The sequence below is a fragment of the Balaenoptera physalus genome, assembly GCF_965194825.1.
Source record: "Balaenoptera physalus genome assembly, chromosome: 8".
In the NCBI taxonomy this organism is placed as follows: Eukaryota; Metazoa; Chordata; class Mammalia; order Artiodactyla; family Balaenopteridae; genus Balaenoptera; species Balaenoptera physalus.
The window spans coordinates 25,548,790-25,573,413 of NC_138887.1; the positions used below are offsets into that span (position 1 = coordinate 25,548,790).

Here is a 24,624-nt window from a genome sequence, read left to right on the forward strand (position 1 = left end):
AAGACCTGCTATCTTAAGACACTCTTTTATATACACCAATTTAGCAAGAATAAATTCTGAAGGACAATCTCCCAGTGCTGCCATACTACAGTACAGTGAGCAGGGTCTATACCAGCCACTGTTATGGCACTGTGATCACTTCAGCTCTAGCAATATGAAGGATGTAACTGTGCAGAATTCTTTGCCATATGAAAATAACGTTACCTAGCGTTTACGTATTGAGTCAAAATAAAAACAAGTATATGAATAAAGGTACCCACTGCAGTATTACCTATACTATTTTTTTTAAGTTGAAATAATCTACAAAGATGATTCCATAATCGTGGAACCTCAGTATAATGCAACATTATGTAAGCCTCTTAACATGGAAATACTTATTATGAAATATTAAAACAAAAGCATACACAATGGTATTGATTGTAACTCACAAAAAATTGAGGCATTTCTGGGACAGAAACTCGTGCCTTGCTTTATTTTCAGACCTCATCTCCTTTAAGATCCACGGCTTCTCAAAGAGTTGGTGTATTAAGCAAAACTTAACTATGAAGAAAAATGTCATAAAATAGACACAGATTAGACAACTTATTTTGTCTTCAGTTTATTGCTGTGATTTAGTGCTTTGAAGAGGTACTGCTGAAGGTCTGCCCTGGGAATGGAATATACGCCATTTACTTTCCAAATGTGAACAGCTGCAAGACTAGACGGTTACACAGACTGCTGATGATGTAATCCTACCTTTACCTTCATACCACTTTAAATGGGGCGAGTGGCAAAAAACAGTGTACAGGTGTCACCTGAAGTGACGTCATTACTGAACACGAAAATTTAAATTGGTTCAGATAAGTTTGGATCCAAAAACACGTTTTACTATATTAATGATTTTTCCCAAGGAATCCTCAGGTCTTCCTTAAAAGGCAAACTCAACCAATGCATTTATTATTAATTCATTGGGAAAATTTGGTTTACATAAACTCTTAAACTGAACCTTTATTTCATATGTTATGATATACCTGTGGCAGGAAGTAGTTTGAGTTTATCCAAATTATTCAACTGACCATTTTTCTGTTCAAGCTCAACGAGTTTATTAATTTCTCCACAATAGTGTGTTTCTTCTAAGGGAACAAATAATGACAAGAATCTATGCTAGGGCTTCCCTGGTGGCGCAGTGGTTGAGAATCTGCCTGCCAATGCAGGGGACACGGGTTCGAGCCCTGGTCTGGGAAGATCCCACATTCCACGGAGCAACTGGGCCTGTCAGCCACAACTACTGAGCCTGCGCATCTGGAGCCTGTGCTCCACAACAAGAGAGGCCGCGATACTGAGAGGCCCGCTCACCGCGATGAAGAGTGGCCCCCACTTGCCACAACTAGAGAAAGCCCTCACACAGAAATGAAGACTCAACACAGCCAAAAATAAATAAATAAATAAATAAACAAATTAAAAAAAAAAAAAAAAAGAATCTATGCTATTCCCTCAACAGGTATCCTCAGTGCTGAATCTGTGATTTACATTTCAGTCTTCATTCTCTGACCTCTTTTAAGTATAACCTGCTCCTGAGAAGAAAGATCCTTCCTGTTCCTCATGGGCCACTGTCTCATAGAACCCTTTATCAGAGGAAATCTGTGAAACACCCAATGGTCTGGCCTTAGAACAACTTCCACACATCTAAAAGGTACTCTTTCACCTTCGTACTTCACCAGAGCAGGGTTGCAAGGGCTGCCGTAGAGTCTCACATGAACGAGGCAGCAGAGGAATCCAGATCTGACTTTTCAGTTGAAAAATATGTGCCTTAGCCTCTTAGCTGCTTAGTTACAGAGGCACAGATGCCTCCCTGAAAGCTTAACAGAAGGTGGGAAACTTTATTTGAAAGCTTCATCTGTGCAGGAAATCAAAGAAAGCATACCCCTTAGCTTACTGTTTATTAAACTAAGAGTGGCAAAGGGCTGAGTTAAAAATCCTACTAGAAGTTTGCATTTTATTTACCAATTATTTATAGGTAGTTCATTAAATAAAAGGAAAATAGGATCACAGATTTAAGAAAGATGGTCTCCATTTAACTTATTAGGTCTAAATTATCCATGTAATAATATTTTATTACCTATGTTATAACAGAATAAACTGAATTTGTCTTATTTAACTATACCTCCACTATATATATGTCAATCATTGAACTATAGTCAAACTGCAAGTAAATATTTGTTTTTGACAGAAAATGGTATGAAGTTTATCCCCGATGAATGATTATGAAATTTAACTTTTAGTGTAAGCATTCATAATATTCTGCCCATATCAACTTTTCTGTGTTTGAAGTTTAGGAATGATATATGTGGAATGAGCAACTGGGGGAGAAGGACGTCTGCCTGACCAGATGGATCAGATAAACTCATTCTAGCCATAAATAAATAGAGTAAAATTTCACAACTGGATCATCTCACCTTTTAACCAGCTATGAGATCTCTAGAGTAATAATGTACAAGCTGGCATATTTATTCCATGTATCTTATTGAGCATCTACTCTATTGTAGACACTGAATAAGGTAAAGATTTTGAAAGACCACATTCCTTTCCCTAAGAAGCCCAGAATCTAGGGGACCTAAGAAAATCTGCCAAATAATCATGAAAACTCAGTATCACTGGCAAGGCAATAGAAGTAGGTACAATTTGCCAGAGGTAAGTTAGGAAATTACTGCCAGCCTCCCATGATTATTTGTTTTGGGATCATAAATAGAGACATTTCCATGTGAACTAAGGAAGAGATAGTCATTTCACATCGAGGACACAATTTATGCAAAAGCGCAGAGACAGGAAGGGCCACAGGCTGCCCCAGGGCCTGAGTGCTCATAGTGGCCTGAGTGCAGAGTCCCTCTGTGAGTATGGTGAGAGGGGAGGTTCTTCCCTAAAAGGTTAATGATTAAATGGTCTTAAACACCATGTCAAAGAAATTAAATTCATCTTGTAGGGCAATTTATAAGTTTATAGAATGACGTGATCAGAGCCTCCTTTTGAAATGTGTTTGGAAGATCGCGGAAACAGGTATCAGAGTGGGACTGACTCAGGAGAGGAGCTAAGAGTTAATATTTGGCAGGATCCCAACAGACGGCACACTCAACGTAGGATAAACCAGAGAGAGTGTGCACATGGAGTACTTCCAAAGGCATGGACAGACGGTAGGGGAATCACAAAGGATGGTGCATGAACCGGGCACTAAGAGCAAAAGGACAGGAGAATGAAAGGTTATAGGAACCTGGACAAAGAGTCATGCAAACTGGTTGGCTTCAAAAGGAGCAGTGACCTGCAGCCACAACACAGGTATCCTTAAATACCTCACATGGAAGGAACCAGGAGATTCAAGACCCCCAACCTCGCTCTCTTCCCTCACTCTCATCTCCTGCTAAGGCTTGCCACTGGTCAAACCCAACTGAAACTAGGGCACAGAGCCTCCCAGGGCACAGGGCCAGGTAGAGAAGGCAAGCTAGTGGATCTTGAAGGATAAACCAAAGATACCCACTATTGCTGTGATTCTAACTTAGTAACATAAGCAAAGGTCTTGGGAATAGAGAAGATGGTAGGATTTGAAAAATAGGTAAAAAGCATGATAACCAGGAAGTGGCCTAACTGTACCAAATGAATGGCAAATAATAGTCAAACAAGGCTCTGAGATTTCTAGCTTGGGTAACTGAGGAGATTTAAGGGATGTATTTCCACCCATTTTACTACCTCTGCTGATCTGGACCATTTCACTCCCAATTCTAGACCATTACTCTCCCTTCCTCATCTTTAGGCTCATCCTCTTTTGAAGTTCATACTAGTAACCCAACTGTAACTCTTCTTGTTCTATAATCTAGTAACCCTAATGACCTCCCAGTCACTCCTATGGGTCACTGAACTCTGAATTCTAGCTTGCACTTAAATCTGCATGGATTAGACTCATCAAAAACTAAATCTAACATCAGCTATTCCATCTCTGGATGATACCTGGATCTTGGCATCATCCTGTACTTTTTTACTTAAAAAAACTTTAATTACTTCTTCTTAATTACATCTAAGAAATATTGTACATCAGCGCTAACTCTGACAAGCTTTTATTCTTCCAGCCCTCTCCTTGCATACGTCTTATGTATTTGTCTAAATACATTAAACTATGTACATGATACACAGGTATCTCAGAGGAAAGAGTTTTTTCTGCCTATCAAGGTTAGGCTTCACAAAGAATGTCGATGTAGTATGTAACTCAGACACTGGAAGATTACAAGTTTGTTAGTTCCACAGAAGGCAAAAGGGAATTCTATGAAGATAACATTATGCTCAATCATATAAAGGTATAAAATATTATGTATGCTAGGAATTGCAAATGGTTCATTGCTAGATAGGAAGATAAAGTGAGAGATGGCAGAATCTTAAGGTAGAAATAGCGAGGAAAATTTATACTAGGTAAGTATTATTTCTTTTCTATATAAGGGCTACTAGAATAGTATATTGGGAAAAATAATTTACATTATCAATCAATGAATCAATTCAATAATAGATATTTTAATAAGATCTGTAATGTCCATTAATTTAGACAGGTGTATATTATAGTGACATATAGGAACATGGCCTTATCTACTGTATTTTGTCAGCTCATAGGCTGGGTAGTTTAAAAACAAAAATTTATTTTCTCACAGTCTGGAGGCTGGGAAGTCCAAGATCAAGGTTTTGGCAGGATTTGGCTCCTGGTGAGAATCCTCTTCCTGGCTTGTAAATCGATAAAGTTTATGTGGCCTTTCCTCTGAGCATGCACCGAGAGAGCAAAAGCCAACTCTCTGGTGTCTCTTCTTATAAGGACACTAATCCTATGGGATCAGGGCCCAGCCTTATTATCCTATTTAACCTTAATTATTTACTCTAAGTCACATTGAAGGTTAGGGATTCACATATGGATTTTGGAGAGACACAAACATTCAGTCCATAACATCTCATTCCAACCCCTAATTCATGTCTTTCTCTCAAGCAAAAGACATTCATTCCATCCTGACAGCCTCAAAAGTCTTAACTTATTCCTGCAACAACTCTTAAGTCTAAGGTCCAAAGTATCATTTAAGTATCATCTAGATCAGATAAGGGTGAGACTCCAACTATGATTTAACCTGAGGCAAATTCTCTTTCAGCTGTGAACCTGTGAAACCAGGCAAGTTATGTGCTTCCAAGATACAATGATGAGACAGGAATAGGGTAGACATTCTCATTCCGAAAGGGAAAACTTAGAAGAAAAAAGGGGTGATAGATCCCAATCAAGTTGAAAACCTAGCAAGACAAATTCCATTAGATCTTAAGGCTCGAGAATATTTCTCTGGCTTGATGTTCTGCTCTCCAGACCCACTGGGGTGCCACATCACCCCTTTGGCTGTAGAGCAGCTCTGCCTTGCTAACACTGGGCCAAGGCCTTTCCCCTGAGGCACTGGAATCTGGTCCCACTCTTCAAAATGGAGGAAACAGCCTTGTCCCCTGGACCTGGTAGAAGTGGTAGAGGTGGCAGCCCTGAGATCTTGTAATCACCTTTGGGGTCACTCTTCCTTTGTCTTGAAAGCTAAAGCATGTTTAAAGCTGAATAGCTCTATGGTCTCGTCCAGTAGAATCAAAGCAGCTGACAACCTTTCCTTTGAGCATGCACGTGGAGTGTGAGCTCTGTCATCTCTCTTTTAGAAGGACACTAATCCTAGCAGATCAGGCTCCACCCTTAGGTCCTCATTTATCTTCATTTCCTCACTCTAAACACAGCCAGTCTGGAGGTGGGGGCTTCAACATTTGGATTTTGGGGGGTATACAACCATTCAGTCCATACATCTATCTATATGTAAGCTACTGAAATAGTGAAGACAATTATTCTACAAAAATAATCAGCCACTTAATTGGATACATCAGCCAATCCTATCAAATACTAAACCTGATTCTTTATAGGTTCTATACTAAATAGAAAGTATACTTTTTATTGTTTATGATCAAAGCATATAGAGTTGATTTTCAAATTTCTTGCATTCTTTTTTGCACAGTCTGTTGAATTCTGAATGCTTTTATCTTTTTATACTCAAAATTTTTCCTTAGCAGATGTCCACGACAGATTGTATAAAATGAGACCATTGATAGGTGCAATGCTATTGAGCAGAGGAGTGCTGTTCTTCCTAAAGAATTTGCCAGACCAGACAGCAGCTGAACAAGTCCTTTATGAACAGTTTAAACCTCTCAAGTGCTCAGCAATGCTAACAGTCTTAGAACTTACAGCATATAGTCTCACAAATCACTGAAGTTTTATAAAATGCCAGAAGAGTTTATTTCTCTCTTTGTACCAGAATCATTTAATTCTAAATCAGACACATGGCATCACTATTGCATTATTCCCTTCATCTCACAGATTTAACCATGGAGTGCTGTGGGCTCTTCAACTTGTGTTTATTTCTCTTTATAAATTCACAAAATTTACTTGAAATGAATGAAAAATTCTGTTGTCTACTATAGTCTGGTCATTCTGTCTTGCAAGCCAAGCACAGCATTTAATGTCAAATGCAGAGTCTTAATTGGCGCTCAGTGTAGCTTCAACGTCAGCTGTCTAGTTTATCCAGATGGAGCTGGTTTCACCCAATGTATCATTTTTATATTAAATGAACCATTTCACCGTTAAGTGCCAAAGGAAAATGAATTTGTTTTTATTCCCTTGTGAATGAATTCAAGCTCTCCATGATGTACTTAAAAAAAAAGTGTGTAGAAAAATTGGGGGGTATAGCTGATTCACTTTGTTATAAAGCAGAAACTAACACACCATTGTAAAGCAATTATACTCCAATAAAGATGTTAAAAAAAAAAAAAAAGAAAGAAAAACTGGGGGGTGGGTCAGGCAAGATATCCACTTTTGGAGAATATCTATTCTGTCATCACAGAATATTTAATTTCTTACTTTTCTTTTTTTTGCTATTTTTGTTTATCTAGTACAGTAACTTCCCTGAAATTGACCATAAACATCAAGGATTTTTAGTCAAATTAAACTAACTGGGGGCTTCCCTGGTGGCGCAGTTGTTAAGAATCCACCTGCCAATCCAGGGACAGTGTTTCGAGCCCTGGTCCGGGAAGATCCCACGTGCCGCGGAGCAACTAAGCCCGTGCACCACAAATACTGAGCCTGCGCTCTAGAGCCCGCAAGCCACAACTACTGAGCCTGGGTGTCACAGCTACTGAACCCCACATGCCTAGACCCCGTGCTCTGCAACAAGAGAAGCCACCGCAATGAGAAGCCCGTGCACCGCAACGAAGAATAGCCCTTGCTCGCCGCAACTAGAGAAAGCCAGCACGCAGCAACGAAGACCCAATGCAGCCAAAAATAAATTAATTAATTTTAAAAATAATAAATAACATAAAATAATTGAGGACAATTTCTCCTCCCTCCGGGAGATAAATCTTGTGTTCACGAAGTCTCTCCCCTGGTGCTCCTTGGTAAAGGAAGGGTGGGGATTCTGGAGTTCAGAAGTGTGGGTTGATGATTAATGATCATCCAGGAAGTACTTCTAATTGCTGCTAATGAGCCCTCCATGCCTCTTTCTGAGCACCTTAATTACGGCACTGTCATCTTTACACTTGCCTCCACCATTAAATAAAGCTCCTCAGGGTGAGAGTATTCTTATACATCTTTACATTCCTAGGTAGGACCTAGGACATTCATTAGTACACAGGGAAAAGCAAACATATTTAAAGAAGTTGTATTTAACAGCACTGTCTTCCAAGTCAAACAGATCTGGTTTTGAGGCACGGCTTTAAACACTGGATACCTAGGCAAATGTACTAAAAAAAAACAGTCAACATGTTGTTTTAGTTCCTACATGATTCCCCTTCTTTCTGTTGTGGAACCCTGAGTTTTCCCCTTCTTCGGAAGAAAGAGGATGTAGGTCAGGTGGTCTGACCCCATCCCAATTTGGAAAGATGATCACAGGACCCAGGCTAAATAACCTCTGCTTGTCTTCAAGACAGGTACATCATCCATCAGACTTTTTCAGGTAAGCCTGGAGCTTGTTAAAACTATGGGGGAAGAGAGAGCCTCTTGTCAAATGACCAAACTAGCACAACTTAGTAACAAGTTTGCTGTCCTTTATTCCAGGGAAAACAATCCATGGCCTGGGGCAGTACAGTGCAGTACAAGCAGTAGAACTCGGCTCCCAAGAGATTAGGGGCAAGAGTGAGTGTTACAGAGAGTTAGAAAAGGCAATGTGGAAACGGCATGACTGGCCAGGAGTTTGGGGATTTTCTTGTAAGACTAGCAGGTCCTGTTTTCTATAGCAAGGGAAGGGAGCTAAGCTAAGTTGGAAGATTGTGACTGGTGTACGGTATGATTCCTTGACAGGTGTTTCCCATTAGCGTAGGCTGACTTGGGTTTAGAGTTGTGATGTGGGCCAGGCCACTGGGGCAGTCTCCATTTTGTGGGTCACAAGTTAAGAATTAACTTTACCACTCTTTTCAGCTAGGAGTTAGCAGAAGGGGTGAGGCGGAGCCAGGGTAAACAGCTGTCTTCCCGAGGAAATGATATGGAGAGAACACAGGTCTTGCTACCATTATTTGAACCCCATGAATACAGACCTTTCCTGGATCTCTCTCTAGAATTTTCAGCTATGCAAGTCAATAAAATCCCTTAAAAAAAAAAAAAAAAAAAAGCACCTTGATTAGATCTGATACTTGTAATTGAAAGGATCCTAATTCAAGTTTTTTAAATTCTTGAAGATGCAGTGTTTATATGTACAAAAAAGGCATAATACAAAGCTTACAATTGGAGTAAGGGGTCTTAATAATATAAAATTATACATTATATTGATAAATGTAAACATAATAGCCAAGACTTTTAGAGCTCTGTTTTCCAGACACCGTTTGAAATGCTTTACACATATTAATGCATTAATCCCCCTAACTCTTTGGGTTAGGTATTTTGCAGATGAAGAAATTAAGGCAAAGAGATTAAGGCACAGAATTTAAGGAACTTGTTTACAGCAATAGAGCTCTTAAATGGTAATGGTGGGGATTCAAGCCTACAAATCTGGTTCCAGAGTCTATGCTCTTAATCACTGTGCTACACTGTCCCAGATTAATGTTTATAAAGCCTAGTGCTTGTCACAGAGTCACGGTTCTGCAGGCTTATCATTGTCCCTATTTTGTAGGTGTCCACTGAATACTTTGTTTCTACAGCAACTGTTGTACCTTCCCACAGCTGATGTTATTTTAAAGCAACGCAATGCTTCTCACATTGGAGCCTGCATCCAAATCACCTGCAATGCTTGTTGATGCTCTGACTGCTGAACCCACCCCCAAAGCTTCTGATTCCAAGTAATTAGCAGTTCTGACCGGTGTCTGGTGATGCTGTGGCAGCTGACCCACCCACCACCACCTATACCCTCTGAGAACCACTGCTGCAAAATTACCTTGCAAAGACTTCTGTGTTGATTGTTCCCAAGCAAAAGGAAGGATGCAGGGAGATATCTCATTTCACAACTGCAGCGGACATATTTTACTGTTTCTATGATTTGAGGGACTTAAGCAGGTTCCTGAAGTCTCCTAAGTAACTGAATTCCTAAAATTTCACAGGGAGCTCCATCAAGTGTGTGTGTCTAAAATACTGAAAGTGAGATTAGGGTCCATGCAGAAAAAAGGACTCATTTTGTTCAATAGCAAGTGAAGTTTTTTTGTTGTTTTTTGTTTTTTTGTTTAATGTGGGACTCCTTTTTTTTAAAGGCTCATTTTTCCCCACTAGAGTGTTCCTCTGGAAACAGTATAACTCACCTGACTCATATAATCTAGATAAGGATGTCTTAAACTCCCATACCATATGCTAAGAACAAATTCTTATTCTGAATTTTAGCAAGTTTATAAGGGCTTACATCTGTATTTCATTTCATGTTTGTGCTTTCTGAATTCCTCAATTCTACTTTATATCCTCCAACTTCATTTTGGCTTTAACCCAAATGTGGGACTCAGTCTGTTTTCCTGAGATTGACCAAAACCAAACAGAAACAGTCACACAAATGTATGTATGGACCTGACCGAAGTTTTAGAGAGATGGAGGAAGTTTTGCATTTTAACCAAAGAACCAGTTTGTTTACCAATTCATCACTGACTATCTGACCCTCTCCACTAGGATGAAATCAAAGTTCTTTGTGCACTCTCGTTACTTAACCAATTTTTATTTTCTTTTCTCCAGCTCTGAGACACAAGCGAGCAGATTATGAGAATGAAGGATAGAGAAGCTTGAATAGGGACTTCCCTGGTGGTGCAGTGGTAAAGAATCCACCTGCCAAGGCAGGGGACACGGGTTCGAGCCCTGGTCCGGGAAGATCCCACATGCCGCAGAGCAACTACGTGGCCCAGAAGCCACAACTACTGAAGCCCATGTGCCTAGAGCCCGTGCTCCGCCACAAGAGAAGCCACCGCAGTGAGAAGCCCGAGCACCGCAACGAAGAGTAGCCCCCGCATGCAGCAACTAGAGAAAGCCTGCGCACAGCAACAAAGAGCCAACGCAGCCAAAAATAAATAAATAAAATAAATTTTTAAAAATTAAAAAAAAAAAGCTGGAATAATGGCAAATTATTCTCATTCTCTTATGCAGCTTTTGGTACCCCTTGCATCAGCTCCGGCCTCAGTGTTCTCTACAGACTATAAATGCTTTGAAATTCTTGTATTGATCAGATAATGCCCCTCAGGGTAGGTACCACCCTGTCCTGCTCAGACTTGTTGGAACGTGGAGAATAATGTATTTTGTTCTTCCAGTTACATGTATGATTTTAAATTACTGGGATGAGATGGAGAAAGCAACTAATATTGCCTTTCCCACTAACCCCCGACACTAAAACTCCTATAATGGGAACTTCGACTTTAATTTCCGAATAATAGGTATTACTAATGGCAAATCAGCTTAAATTCATACAAAGATATAAGTGACTACACCTGTATGCCCAGACTTTACAATGCTATGACTGAAAAAATCTAGTCACATAAATAACCCCATATCCCTGTTTTAGCTCAAACCTGCACCCTAGGACCTCCCATTCTCCCTGCAAAATTCGTGAGCCTTCCCAAGAGCAAAAATAACGTACATGCCAAGACAGAGCACCTTCTGAGAACTCTCACATGCTTCCTGCTGTCCCACATATGTCCCAAAGATTCAGTTCTCCCAGGGCGTAAGGGAAATAAAGGGAGTCCATGTAGAAGAAGGTAGGTTTGCCTCTCATTAAACACTAAGCCAACTGTTATCACCTGAGCACCAAAGTAACAACAACACTGGTCTCAAAAAGCCTCTCATGAAAACAACAGCCATATCTTCTGCCCTAATACTTCTTTACCTTACACAGTGATTCCCGATGGGAACAGTGAAGAAATGACACATTAGTCTAGGAAACTTTGCAAGCTGGGCCGACTCATCTCCTTACCCAGAGCACTCTAACTGAGAAGCTTCTGTGGGTACTGTTACATCCCTCAGGAGTGCATGAATGGAAAACAAAAACACAGACTCTTTCCCAAGACAGTACTTCTCACACCTGGCTACACATTAAATTCACCTGAAGAGGTTTTAAAACGATACAAATGCCCTGAAGACAAGACCAATTAAATAAGAATATCTGGAAGTAGGATTGGGTTTGAGATTTTGTTGTTGGCTTTTTAAAATTCTCTTAGTTTCTGTATTAGTCATCTCAGGAGCCATAACAAAATACCGTAAACAAGGTGGCTTAAACAACAGAAATTTAGTTTCTTACCATTCTGGAGATTGGGAAGTCCAAGATAAATGTGCTAGCAAGGCAAGTTTCATTCAGAGGTCTCACCCCTCGGCTTGTAAGTTGCTGCCATCTTGCTTTGTGCTCACATGACCTCTGCACAATGTGCGCATGGCAGATGGAGAAGTAAGCGCTCTGGTGTCTCTTTTTATATGGGCACCAATCCCATTATGCGGGCCCTGCCTTATGACCTCATCGAGCTCTAATTACCTCCCAAAGGCCCAGCTCCCAATACCATCACATCGGGAGGGAAAGCTTCAACGTATCAACGGGGGGGTGGGGGGGTGGGGGGGGGGAGAAAACACACATTCAGGTCGTCACAGCTTCCCAGGTGATTCCAGTATGCTGCCAGAAGAAAATGACTCTTGTAGGGACTACAAACCAACTATTAAATTGTTTTGTTGTTTTGTTTTTAACTCTCCTTTGGCCCCTCAAAACATGCAGTACAAAGATTTGCCGGAGGAAGGTACTTCATAAATATTTGCTAAATAAATGAGTTGGGCCACATAAAGCAGAGGCCTTACAATATTCTTGGCATGCCTTTACTACTTAATGAGGATCACTGGAATAGAATTTTGAATCTTACTCTGGGTTGCTCTACTTGCACTTCCTAATTTCCAAAAAGATAAGGTTACATTACTATGACCATAAACAGAAATATCAAACAAAATTATCGACCTTATAGAAGGCAAATTTAATTAGTGTTTGCAAAAATCATGCCAGTTACATTCATGTCAACAGTGACATGATTTACAGATTAGTGAAAAAATAAATTTCAAAATCATGCTCTCATCCTTGAGTGGTCTAAGAAATACCACATAAATACCATATAGTCCACAGTTGTTACATCAAAACAGAGGAAAAGAGAGTATCCATTCAATTATTTCTCAAATAAGGATTTTGGGGGTATATACACAAACTAGAGTTGGCTTCTAGTATATGAAAGAGTTTCTTGAACTGTTTCTCAACACCACATATTGAGTGATACTATACTTTAAGTCATGTCCATTAAATAACTAGGGATGGAGTAGTGTGTCTCTCAGTCATAGAGGGGAGGCTCATAAGATGTTAGTTATTCTTTCCTGACCCTAGCACTGTTGTGATGAAGAAATGACAGCAAGATTCAGGTACTTTATGGACCCAGTATTTGGGTTCCTGGTTTCAAACACTTTCTGCTGCAAAATATTACCTTCCTCCAATTAAAAAAAACCCAGAAAACTATTAAAAACTTTGGATATGAATTTAAGCATTATTTTTAGCTTCCTAAAAATTAAAATTTTGTTTTAATAAACTCTTCCTACTACTGAATGCCACTATAAAGAATCATCTGCCAGTGTTCACACGTTCAGAAGAATGTATTAACATTTATTACCACAAATGTCCTCATTAATATTTTATAGAATGGCTGGCAGAGAAAGTGACATTAAATCTCTGAGAGACTGCTGTCTTGTTTATTTTACGCCTTTACTTGAATTTTGTAGTAGCAGTAGAGGATCAAAGTTTGTAGGTGATTCCATTGAATTTTAGACAATAGAGTACAGTCACTTTTTAATTTATCCATTGTTACCTTCCCCTTTCTAAGTATAAAATATGTTAATCAGTAAGGAGATAAAATATTTGGGTTTCAACAAAAATAGACAAATGATTATTAATCTTTTAAAAGAACCCTTGCACATGGATCTGCTCTATATTAGCCATGCTGGCACTATGGAAGTGTGGCAAAACTTCTTCCCCACTACATGTCTTTACTATAGAGCAGCACTTTCTAACAGAATGTTCTGTGATGATAAAAATGTCCTATACCTGCTGCACAAAGGACTGTGGTAGCCACTAGGCACATACACCTTTGCGCACTTGAAACCTGCCTACTGAGACCATGGAACTAAATTTTAAATTTTATTTAACTATTTGCAGCAACATGGATGGACCTAGAGATGGTCATACTAAGTGAAGTAAGTCAGACAGAGAAAGACGAGTATCATATGATATTGCTTATATGTGGAATCCAAAAAAAAAAAAAAAAAATGGTACAAATGAACTTATTTACAAAACAGAAACAGACTCACAGACTTAGAAAACAAACTTATGGTTACCAAAGGGGAAAGGTGGTGGGGAGGGATAAATTAGGAATTTGGAATTAACGTATACACACTACTATATATAAGATAAATAACCAACAAGGACCTACTATATAGCACAGGGAACTCTGCTCAATATTCTGTAATAACCTAAATGGGAAAAGAATTTGAAAAAGAATAGATATATGTATATGTATAACTGAATCAATTTATCGTACATCTAAAACTAACACAACATTTAAAGTCAACTATAGTCCAATATAAAAAAAATTAATTTAAATTTACATTTAAATAATCACATGTGGCTTATGGCTATAAAATTGGACAGAGTGGCTATAGAAGTTAAAAAACTAAGAACTCATTTTCTCTGTAACCCTTTGCAGTTGACTGTGGCCATGTGTCACAGTTATGATCGATGAGACTGTATCTCAGAGTGTAGTCATGAGAGCAGAACCACTTGATATATAATAACAATAATGATAATGATATGATAATAATAATAAGATGATGGTGACAATAATGGATACACAATTCTTGGAAGTGCTGAGTGTCCTAATTTATCAGTTAGGAATGTATTCTGTAGCAAAAAACAGCTTTCAGAAAATCTATAAAGGATGGCATTATTATCAATGGAATAGATCCACCCAGTCCCAATGAAAAAATGACAAAATGACGATGATTCCTTATGAATCCCAAATAGGGAGAATTCAAATAATGAAGAGATGAGTCTTCCATTTCCAGAAACCTTTTCAATGACAACTTTCCATTTCTATTTTGGACTTGCTCACTATTGTGTTTTTGTTGTTGTTGTTGTTATTTCTCTTGCTGCTATTATCTTTCTCCCTGAAACACTACCTTAGTGCACCATCACTGGCAACATTTCAAAAAGGAGTAAACATCTAATGATATTCAATAAGTGAATTCTCCAGATTACTCTACTATAGGATCATAATCTTTCAAAGTAATAACTTCTATATTACAAAAGTTGAATGTTGGCTCATTAGAAGCACATATATTCTTTGAGTTTGCTCTGAGAAATAAGACATTCAGACACAGATGAACATCTGTAAGTAATGTTGCAAGGGCATTAAGTCTTCTAAAGAGGCAATAAGTAGGGACAGTCAATGATCAAGTTGATAATTTAGGACATTGTCATTTTTCTGATTAGAATTGTTTGATGGGGGTGTCCCTGGTGGCGCAGTGGTTGAGAATCCGCCTGCCAACGCAGGGAACGTGGGTCCAAGCCCTGGTCCGGGAGAATCCCACATGCCGTGGAGCAACTAAGCCCGTGTGCTACAACTACTGAGCCTGCGCTCTAGAACCCACGAGACACAATTACTGAGCCCATGTGCTACAACTACTGAAGCCCATGCACCTAGAGCCTGTGCTCTGCAACAAGAGAAGCCACCGCAATGAGAAGCCCGCGCACCGCAATGAAGAGTAACCCCCGCTCGCCGCAACTAAAGAAAGCCCGCGTGCAGCAACGAAGACCCAATGCAGGTAAAAATAAAATAAATAAATTTTTAAAAAAATTATTTTAAAAAATGTTTGATGGTTTCCCTTTGACTAAAAAGATAAATCCCAAATTTCAGAACATGGGCATCAATATGTCTTTAAACTATCTGTGGCATCCGCCTTTCCTGTTTTGACACATTGCATGCTCCATTCCCTCCCAACTCTTCACCGTTAAAGGAAAATGCCCCATGCTCCCATGCTTCTCTGTCTTATACTTCCTTTAGCTTGATTCTTTTTCTGCCTTTCTGTTCAGGGTTTCAACTCAAAGAGGCTCTTCCCTGTCCCCTATCTGTAGCTGCCTCCATCACAATGTGTTATGTTTAATACCATTTTTTCCCTTCTCTACCACTGAAATCTATATTCTAAAACAGCATGGAGAGTTTTGCTAATCTCTTTATCCGTAACATAATGTCTGGCATGTGATATACGTTCAAGAAATGTTGGATAAATTATTTTATCAATTACCTTAGGCCAGGACAGGCTGCAGTTAAAAACAGAAACAAAAAACTTAGGACTCATTCCTTCTGGACAACCAAGGCTTATTCCTAGTTCAAGTTATATGTCTATCACAGGCTGTGGTTCTGCTCCATGTCATCTTCATTCTGAGGGAACAGGTCCTAGGCTGAAGGAACAGCCCCTATCTGAGACATTGCTGGTTTCAGGAGAGAGCCAGGGTAGAGGTAGTAGACCATCACAATGGTTCTTAAAGCCTCTTCTTGAAAGTGGTTACTTTCACTCACAATTTATTGGCCAAAGCAAGCCATACAGGAAATTCATGGGATGAAAATATAAAATCTTTTTATAGGGAAGGAAAAAATATTTTTAATCATAATACAGTTTAATATAATCATCCATAATAACCCCAAATTGTTAATCAATTAACATATATCAGGCATAGCGCTAAGTACTTTATATTATTCCTGTTAGAAGAAACTTGAAACCCCCTAGAGGTCAAGCAATTTGTCAAGCCATACAGCTAGCAAATGGCAGAGCCTAGTGGTAAAGATAGTTTAATTTGAAGATTAAACATTTGAGTCTTCATATTGCTTCCCCATAAAAGATGAATAAATAAATATAAGTCTCAAGAAAAGGAGCAGAAGAGGAGCATCAGGCTGCTTATCTAAACCATGGTTTTTATGACTAACGAGATGATAAAGTACAGGTTCTGATACAGGTTTTCACACATCTTTATCTAGGGCAGTGGGTCTCAGCCAGGGCTAATTTTGTCACTATTTGCAAGGGGCCGGGGGTTGCTACTGCCACCCAGTGGGTAGAGACTGGAGAATCTGGAAAACATCCTGCAATATACAGAACAGCCTCACAACCAAAAACCATCTGGCCCAAAATGTCAACAGTGCCAAGGATGAGGAACTTTGGTCTAGGGTACAGACAAAAATATAGGTTGCCTTGAAATATGAAAAGCTTTATTCTTCGAGTAAATAATGATGGGAAGTCATGTTTACCCTGATGAGAAGCATATTATTAATTTTTACTTCTTATCAATTTAAATAACCCCTGAATTTTTGTGTTCACATTTTTCTAAAAATTATTCACAATTGATTTAAAAGCAATTCAAGCTCTATACAAGTTCAGAAGGAAGAGGTCATTCAGCAGGAAGGTGACATTTGCAGGAGAGGCTTTGAGTACCACAGGATGTGGTCGCCAGTCAAGGAGCTGAAGAGGCAGAGCTGCTGAGAGCTCAGTTGGCTCTTGGAATCAAATCACTTTGGATATACTCTAGCGACATTTTCCCTCTCCCACATCTCACAAATTGCACTTTATGTTAATTGGCTAATGGCTCAAGTGTTTTAGTAATGAAAATTCAAGTAAATAATCAGTATCATTAATGTCTATTTGGCCTCCTCTTAAATTTGCATAGTATATAGACAGTATTATTTCCTTATTACATTAAACTCAGTTTTTTATTCTTGATGTATCCCTTGAATATTTCTAAAATTTTTCATATTACCACAAAGCTTAAAAGAGTGTTTTCCAAGGTATTTTATGACATATCTAGGCCTTATTAATATCTCCACTGATCAATTTATGTTCTGAACTTTTATTCACTTTTCTGAATGACATCAATGAGTTAAGGTGTTTCATCGTATAATGACAAAATTAAATAAGTACAAGTTTTAATATAAATGGTGCCTCAAGCATTTTTACAAGGTGACAGGAGTTGTTGCAGAATCAGTCAATAATGAATCAATGTTGAAAATCCTTACCTGGCATTTTGTTCACATAAACAAAGTTGATCTGTTTACGCAGGGCAACCATAGTGCGGCTTTGAGAAAATACACTAGTACAAGGGTTGTCAAGCTTTTTCTATAAAGGACGGATTTTTAGGCTTTTCAGGCGATATGAAGCTACTCAGCTCAGTCTTTGTAGCACAGAAGCATTCACAGATACTATGTAAACAAATGGCAGTGTCTGTGTTCCCATCAAATTTATTTATAACAACAAAAAAACCTGTCTGGTAGAAATTGCTCTGCAATTGACTCTGTCAAGTATTTTCGTGCATCTAATACTGTAGGGCTGTGGAAAAAGCATGGGCTTTAGGGTCAGACATATATAGTTTGAATCTCAGCTTTGCCACTTGTTAGTTATGTGACTTTGCACAAGATACATGACCTTTTTGAAGTTTATTTTTACCATCTGCAACACTGGATAATTAATACCTGCATAGAAGTATGATGGTTAGTAATAAATTAAGCAATTCAATGAGATAGCAAATACAGGCGTTCAGGGAAAGTCAGGTGTACCACACCTTCTCTCACTTCTCGGGAGTCATAATCCTAAAATGAATTAAATAACTAAACACACAAACAAACAAATAAAAATGTTTCAAGGCAAAGTCACTCAATAAAATGTACCTATTCTTACTGAAAATACTTAAGGTAGTATGATAGAGGGAAAAAAATGTCAGGGCCATGAAGCAGAAAAGAGATTTTTTTATATAGACCTAAACACCTAGGAGAATTAGATTGATGGTAATTGTGGCATATCAAAATTTCAAGTACAATACAAAATGTATCATTCAATAAGTGGTGTGAAAATGACTGCAAATTGGAACAAACAATCAAACAAGATAAGTTTCCAGTAGCACAAAGGAGTAAGCATTTTAAAAAATGAGGCCATAAATAAAAGTGAGGAAAATGTGAGTGAAGCTAGTCACAATATGGGAATATAAAAGGGCTTTTGAGTAGCTGTTAATTAAAAGATTGAAAAAATTGATCTTATAAAATTAACAAGAAAACTTCTGGATGATAATAAATTTCAAAATCAAAATTGAAAAATTAATAACTTGAAAAACATTTTTATGCAAATAACAAAATGGTAATTTTCTTAATTTACAAAAAGCTTATGCAAATCAATAAGAAAAAAATGAACAAACCAATTTCTTGAAAGAGCAAGGCATTTTTAAAAAAATACAAATGACAATAAATGGCATGTAAATGATGCTCAATCTCAGTAACAGTGGTAACAATGGAAAAATGTAAATTATGAAAAAAGTACATTATTCTCCTATTAAACTGTCAAAAATTAAAATACTTTGATTTTTCCAGTGCTGGCCAGGGTGTGGATAAATAGGCTGTCTCATACTTTGTTGTTGGGAATGTAAATGTTGCTCCATTCTGTCTGGAGGACAATTTCACAACATCTATCAAAATTTAAAATATTTATACCTTTTGCTCACTTCTTGAAATTTAATCTATCAATAGCCTTACAAAAGCCTGTCAAAATTTATGTACAAGCATACTCAGTGCAGAAATTTTCATAAGAGCAAAATGTTAAAAACAACCAAAATGCTGTTCATCAAAAGGGGACAGGTTAATACATTACAATGTATGAATATGATGGTATACTCTACCATAATGATAAATAATAAAATATTGATATACATGCTAGTGTGAACAGATCTCTAAGATCTATGTTAATGGAAAAAAGAAAAATATAGAATAATATAAGATCCTTTTTGTGAAAGTAAATTTAAAACTAGCTACATGTATGTGAATAAATGTATATTTTGGTGAGGGAAAGGAATCATAAGAAACTGTTAATAGTGGGTGTTTTGAGGAGAGGAACTAGTGGTAAGCATTTTGCAATTTCCTGGAAAATATAAATTTTCTAACTTTATGTAATACTTTACATTATTGTCATAGGAGTCAAGAGGGTAAGTATATGGTACTTGAAAGTTACTGAGAGTAGATCTTAAGCATTCTCACCACCAAAAAAAAAAAATGTTAACTATGTGAGGTGCAGGCTGTGTTCATTATCTTGACCTTGGTAATCATTCCACAATGTATATTAAATCACCACATTGTATACTTTAAATATATATACTTTCATTTGTCATTTATCCCCAATTGTTACTCAATAATAAAAAAGAAAATGGTAAGAATTGGGGCTATTTTATATATTATTCTGTATTTTGAAAAAAAAATCAATATTTTGAATATGAATATAGACACACACATACATGTTATTCTTCTTCTTATTATTATTTTTGACTGTGTTGGGTCTTCATTGCTGTGCGCAGGCTTTCTCTAGTTGCAGCAAGTGGGGGCTACTGTTTGTTGCTGTACGCAGGCTTCTCATTGTGGTGGCTTCTCTTGCTGCGGAGCACAGGCTCTAGGCGCACGGGCTTCAGTACTTGCAGCATGTGGGCTCAGTAGTTGTGGCACGCAGGCCCTAGAGCATGGGGTTTCAGTAGTTGAGGTGCATGGGCTCAGTTGTTGTGGTGTGTGGGCTCTATGGCACGTGGGCTCAGTAGTTGTGGCTCGCAGGCTCTAGAGCGCAGGCTCAGTAGTTGTGGCACACGGGTTTAGTTGCTCCAAGGCATGTGGGATCTTCCCAGACCGGGGATTGAACCATGTCCCCTGCACTGGCAGGCGGATTCTTAACCACCGCACCACCAGGGAAGGCCCCATACATGTTTTTAAAGGCTAAGCTAGTCTCAAGAAAAGTGTTTCCAATGAAAGTATGTGGTTTGTATCAGAGTATGTTAAATATAAAGTAGATAAAGAGAGAACAAGATGCTAAAATACAGGCAAATGATCATTTAACAGCTTGTGGATAAATACATCTTAGTTTCTTGGTCAGTTTTTCTGCTCTCAACAACTATGTCTTAAAATATTTATGAACTCCTAAATGTATGCTATTGAGGAATTACTAGTTCTACATTCTCTTTTCATTTTTGTTTGGTTTTGTAGGACTCTATTGAGGAAGTGTGGCCTTTTATTCTTTTCATTTACTTATTTATATTTATTCCATGTTTTCTTCCAGAAAACATTTAAGGCAAGATTTGAGTGTCTACATGGTCAACACTATAATGGTAAGGGTGGAAATAACCTTTTCATTGATGTGTACAGTGTATTTTTAACCAATAAATGGATTGGCTAGTTTAAAACGTCAGGTTGGTACTGTGAATACAGAGTCCCAAAAGATAATTCTTCATTGCTTATTGGAAATCTAACTACCTTTCATACATGTAATCAACATTGCTTTCAAAATATTTTTAAAGGCCAGTTGTATAGTTTGTAGTGATGTTGTAAGAAAATTATAGTACAGATGCACCCCTATTCACACCTTTTCTTAGTGCTGGTCCACAACTATTATATCTGTCTTAAGTCACCTTTTTTTCCACTTTCTACATCAGCTTTCCTAAAGGCCATTATATTTCTTAAAATCTGTATACTAACACTGGTTACTTTTTTTCTCAGAAAATGGACAATCTTCCATCAAGGGAACTAAAAGTGGGGGTGGGGTTAGATGAAGTCTATATGAAGTTTAAAATATTAATGAAAAATGTGACTTCAACTCAGTATGCTAAAAATATTTTTTGTAATAGAAATTATTTTCCAAGACCAAAAATTTTTGTCTAACAGTTGTATCTCATTTCCAAATTTTCTTTGATCAAGAAAACTCCTTTCATTGTTGTCCTAGAAGTTTTCATGCATGATTTCATTTTCTTTGTTGCATTTGAAAATAGAAATAGAGGGTATAAAGTTATAACCTTAAGATATATTGATGCTGTCAAACTGAAGGCCATGTAATTTATTCTTTGCATTCTTCCATGTTTCTTAGCATGTCAAGGATGAATAGTCACTTTCATTAAGCACTGTGACCCGGGTATGAAAATCCAAAGATATTGCAGGGTTTCTCAAAATAGCTTAGCTCATTTAGCATCTTCTGTGCACATTTATTTTAAAGTTTAAGAAGTAGAAAACAAAGAGTTACTGAATAATGACATAATTATAGTTAATAATTATAAACAATAATAAATTATAAATGGTATTTACTAGTGCTTATATGAAAAAAAGTCAGCTTGGAATAAGGGGGACAAAATTAAATGTCTGCAGGAATGGGGCAGGTTATGCAGCCAAGTGAGTTAGGCCAGGTTGAACTCAGTAACTTGGGAGGACAGAGGGAAATAAGGTCATATTCATAATCTAAAGGGGTTATCGTTGCTCAGGAGGAGCGAATTGTTGCCTTGAAAAATGATGGGCTCAGTGGCCAGATCTGATTTTTAAAAGGGAAAACAGAAATCAGAGTTTGTATGAATTCTCCTTAATTTTAAAAGTTGCCAAATATATCAAATTTACATAAAAACAAAACTAAACCCAAACTGTGTGAGTCAGTGTCAGCTCACTGGTTACTGGGTGCCAAGTCTGGTTAGAATCTATTAAGAGGAGAAGAGTTCATCCCCACAGTATGGTTTCCATGCAATACATTTGCATTAAGTTTCCAGGAATAAACATTTATTTTTAACCACATATGTAGTTAACTACATATTTTTGCAAGAACAAATGGACTCTGATCAGTGATTACTGTGTTTTCTTTACATTTAGATAAATATTTAGAAGCCTAATTAATATTTTAGTCAGTCTTATTAAATAAATTAAAAAATGATTGAGAGAATGAACAGCATATAGGGTAAGAAAGTACAGGTGAAGGAAGGCCTTATTATTTTTAAAAGCATTGATTTTGTTGTCAGGGACTTTACAAAGCCATTGGAAAATGAGTATTTAAACACAAGAGTTAATTTAATATAGAAAGCAATCCATCACTGCAAATTAGTAAAATGTAATTAACTGTTAGGGTAGGCAGGTTTTCATTAGTATATCAAAGCAAGTCCATTTTTAAGGAACATAATGCTAGTAATAAATAGAAAATATAAAAGGGGAAATGATTCACAATGTTCTGTATATATAGGTATACACTTGTGATTTTATGTAGATGTGTGTTATGTATCCATGACTGACTTTTATATTCATCACCAATGTAATAAAAAAATGACATCAGGTTAATCACTCAGGCTGCAGTCATACTTCCTGGCCTCAAATGTCAGCTTTACTGTTTGCTAGCAGTGGACTTAAGCATGTTACTTGACCTAACCCTCAGTTTCCCCATATCATAGGGTTGTAGTAAGATGTAATAAGAAAAGCACTTGCAGCAGGGAATGTCACATCGTAAGCATTCAATAAATATTAGTAATTACCATTATGAAGCATTTCTCTAAAAGGCGTATTGTGATTGGCTGATGGACTACTTCATCTCTTGATTCTCCAAAATTTTCATCTACTGAACAAATATTTTAAGTACTAGGTATTAAGGCAAGAATGAGAGAAAGATGTTGGTTCTATCCTGGAAGTGCTTAATTACTAGTAGAGGAGATAGAAATATATGCATGACCAAAATTGCCAATGTGGCTTATGTTAACAGAGAACTTTTACAAAATATTAAGGAATATATATGGACCTGGAGGGTTTAAAGAGAATTTAATACAGAGGAGATGTTTTAAGCTAAGTGAATCTTACAGGATAAGCCGAGGTTTTCAGATGAAGAAAAGAAATCCAGAGCGAAGGAGGAAGCAGCATGTGTATGTGTATTGTTATCTTTCAAGGACATGTTCACAGTAGTAGAAAACGGAAAGTAGTTTTGACTCAGTGAATTGTAGGAAGTTGAGAGGTCTGGGTCATCTTGAAAGTCATCATGGTACATTTGTAGATCAAATTAATTTGCCCACAAGATGAAATTGCAAACTTTTATATGGAGTTTCTTATGCACCAATCTCTAAGCATTTTACTTGCATTAACTTTTAATCCCCACAACTCTATGACGTTAGTACTATTATTGTCATCCCATTTTTGTGGATACGAACAGTAAACACAACTATGTTCAATGACTTGTCCAACAACACACAAATAGTAAACAGCAGAGCTGGATCCTGAGCCGCATTACCGAACTCCATGCTCACCCTTACAGTAAAATGATTCTCATAAAGTCTTACTTTCTCAATGTAAGCTTGGTGGGCTAGTTAGAAATCTTTGTATCTTTGAAGATGGTCATTATTACATGTAAGGATATAGGAAAGAAAGTAATGGTTAGGTCATTTAAAAAAATCAATTTTATGACTTTCATTTTGGCAAAACTAGTTATTTTCTAGAATTATTTACAATTCTGCATAATTAGTTACATTTTTATGATTGACTTGCTTACTTTTTGTGCTATTTTCATGAATATCTTGATATTTCACAAAAGAAGATAGGAGATTTCAGAGACTGTACCCAAAATTAATTATATTGATGACCTTACCATTAAGATTACCAATAATATATTTCATCACAAAATACATGAAAAAATGGGGTTTACAGTCAGCAAAGTACCAACATCAGTGTTAAATATAATGAAATATTAGCAAGTGTCTATCCTTTTCCTTTCTTAATGTGAAGGACTTCACCACACAAGCAAAACCAAATACCAAAAACAATGAGGTCAATTTAGCTTCACACGCTAGGCTCCACTTTTTTCTCTTTCCAGAATAAACAGTATGATGTATCACATTAGTCCTTCTCTTCTACAGCAACTTCCTTAAAAAGTTCAGTCTTAGTAATAATTTAATTTTCTTGCTGTTCTCTCCCTATTCCAGATTGCTGGGCTTTAATTTAAGAGAAAATATTACAAAAGTATGCATTTAGGAATCATTACAAATGTGTGGGCTACAGTCTCTCCTGGAGCCTCTCTCCAACTTTGCCTGGTGAGTTTAGATTTTCCTTGGTTCTTAAACGTATTCCTCACTGAAGCTATTTTCTTCCCTTATTTCTTCAAGTGCCACCATCTCTCCTCTCACCGTCAGAATTCTTGACCAAGAAAATAAGATCTTTAGGCATGAAGTTTCTCAACTTCCAATCACCTACCTACAAATTCTCATGCATCCACAGTCATCCTTGCCTCCACAGTGAAGCACTGGTCTCTGC

General features: G+C 37.5%; 1 long non-coding RNA gene across 1 annotated transcript in view; it reads left to right on the forward strand.

The window, feature by feature from the left end:
* Positions 1-10,557, forward strand: part of LOC309666299 — a 157,711-nt gene extending 147,154 nt beyond the window's left edge. Inside the window, exon 4 of the long non-coding RNA XR_014267023.1 lies at positions 10,205-10,557. This is a non-coding gene — a long non-coding RNA (uncharacterized lncRNA). The remainder of the gene's footprint in view (positions 1-10,204) is intronic.
* Positions 10,558-24,624: the final 14,067 nt, after the last annotated feature.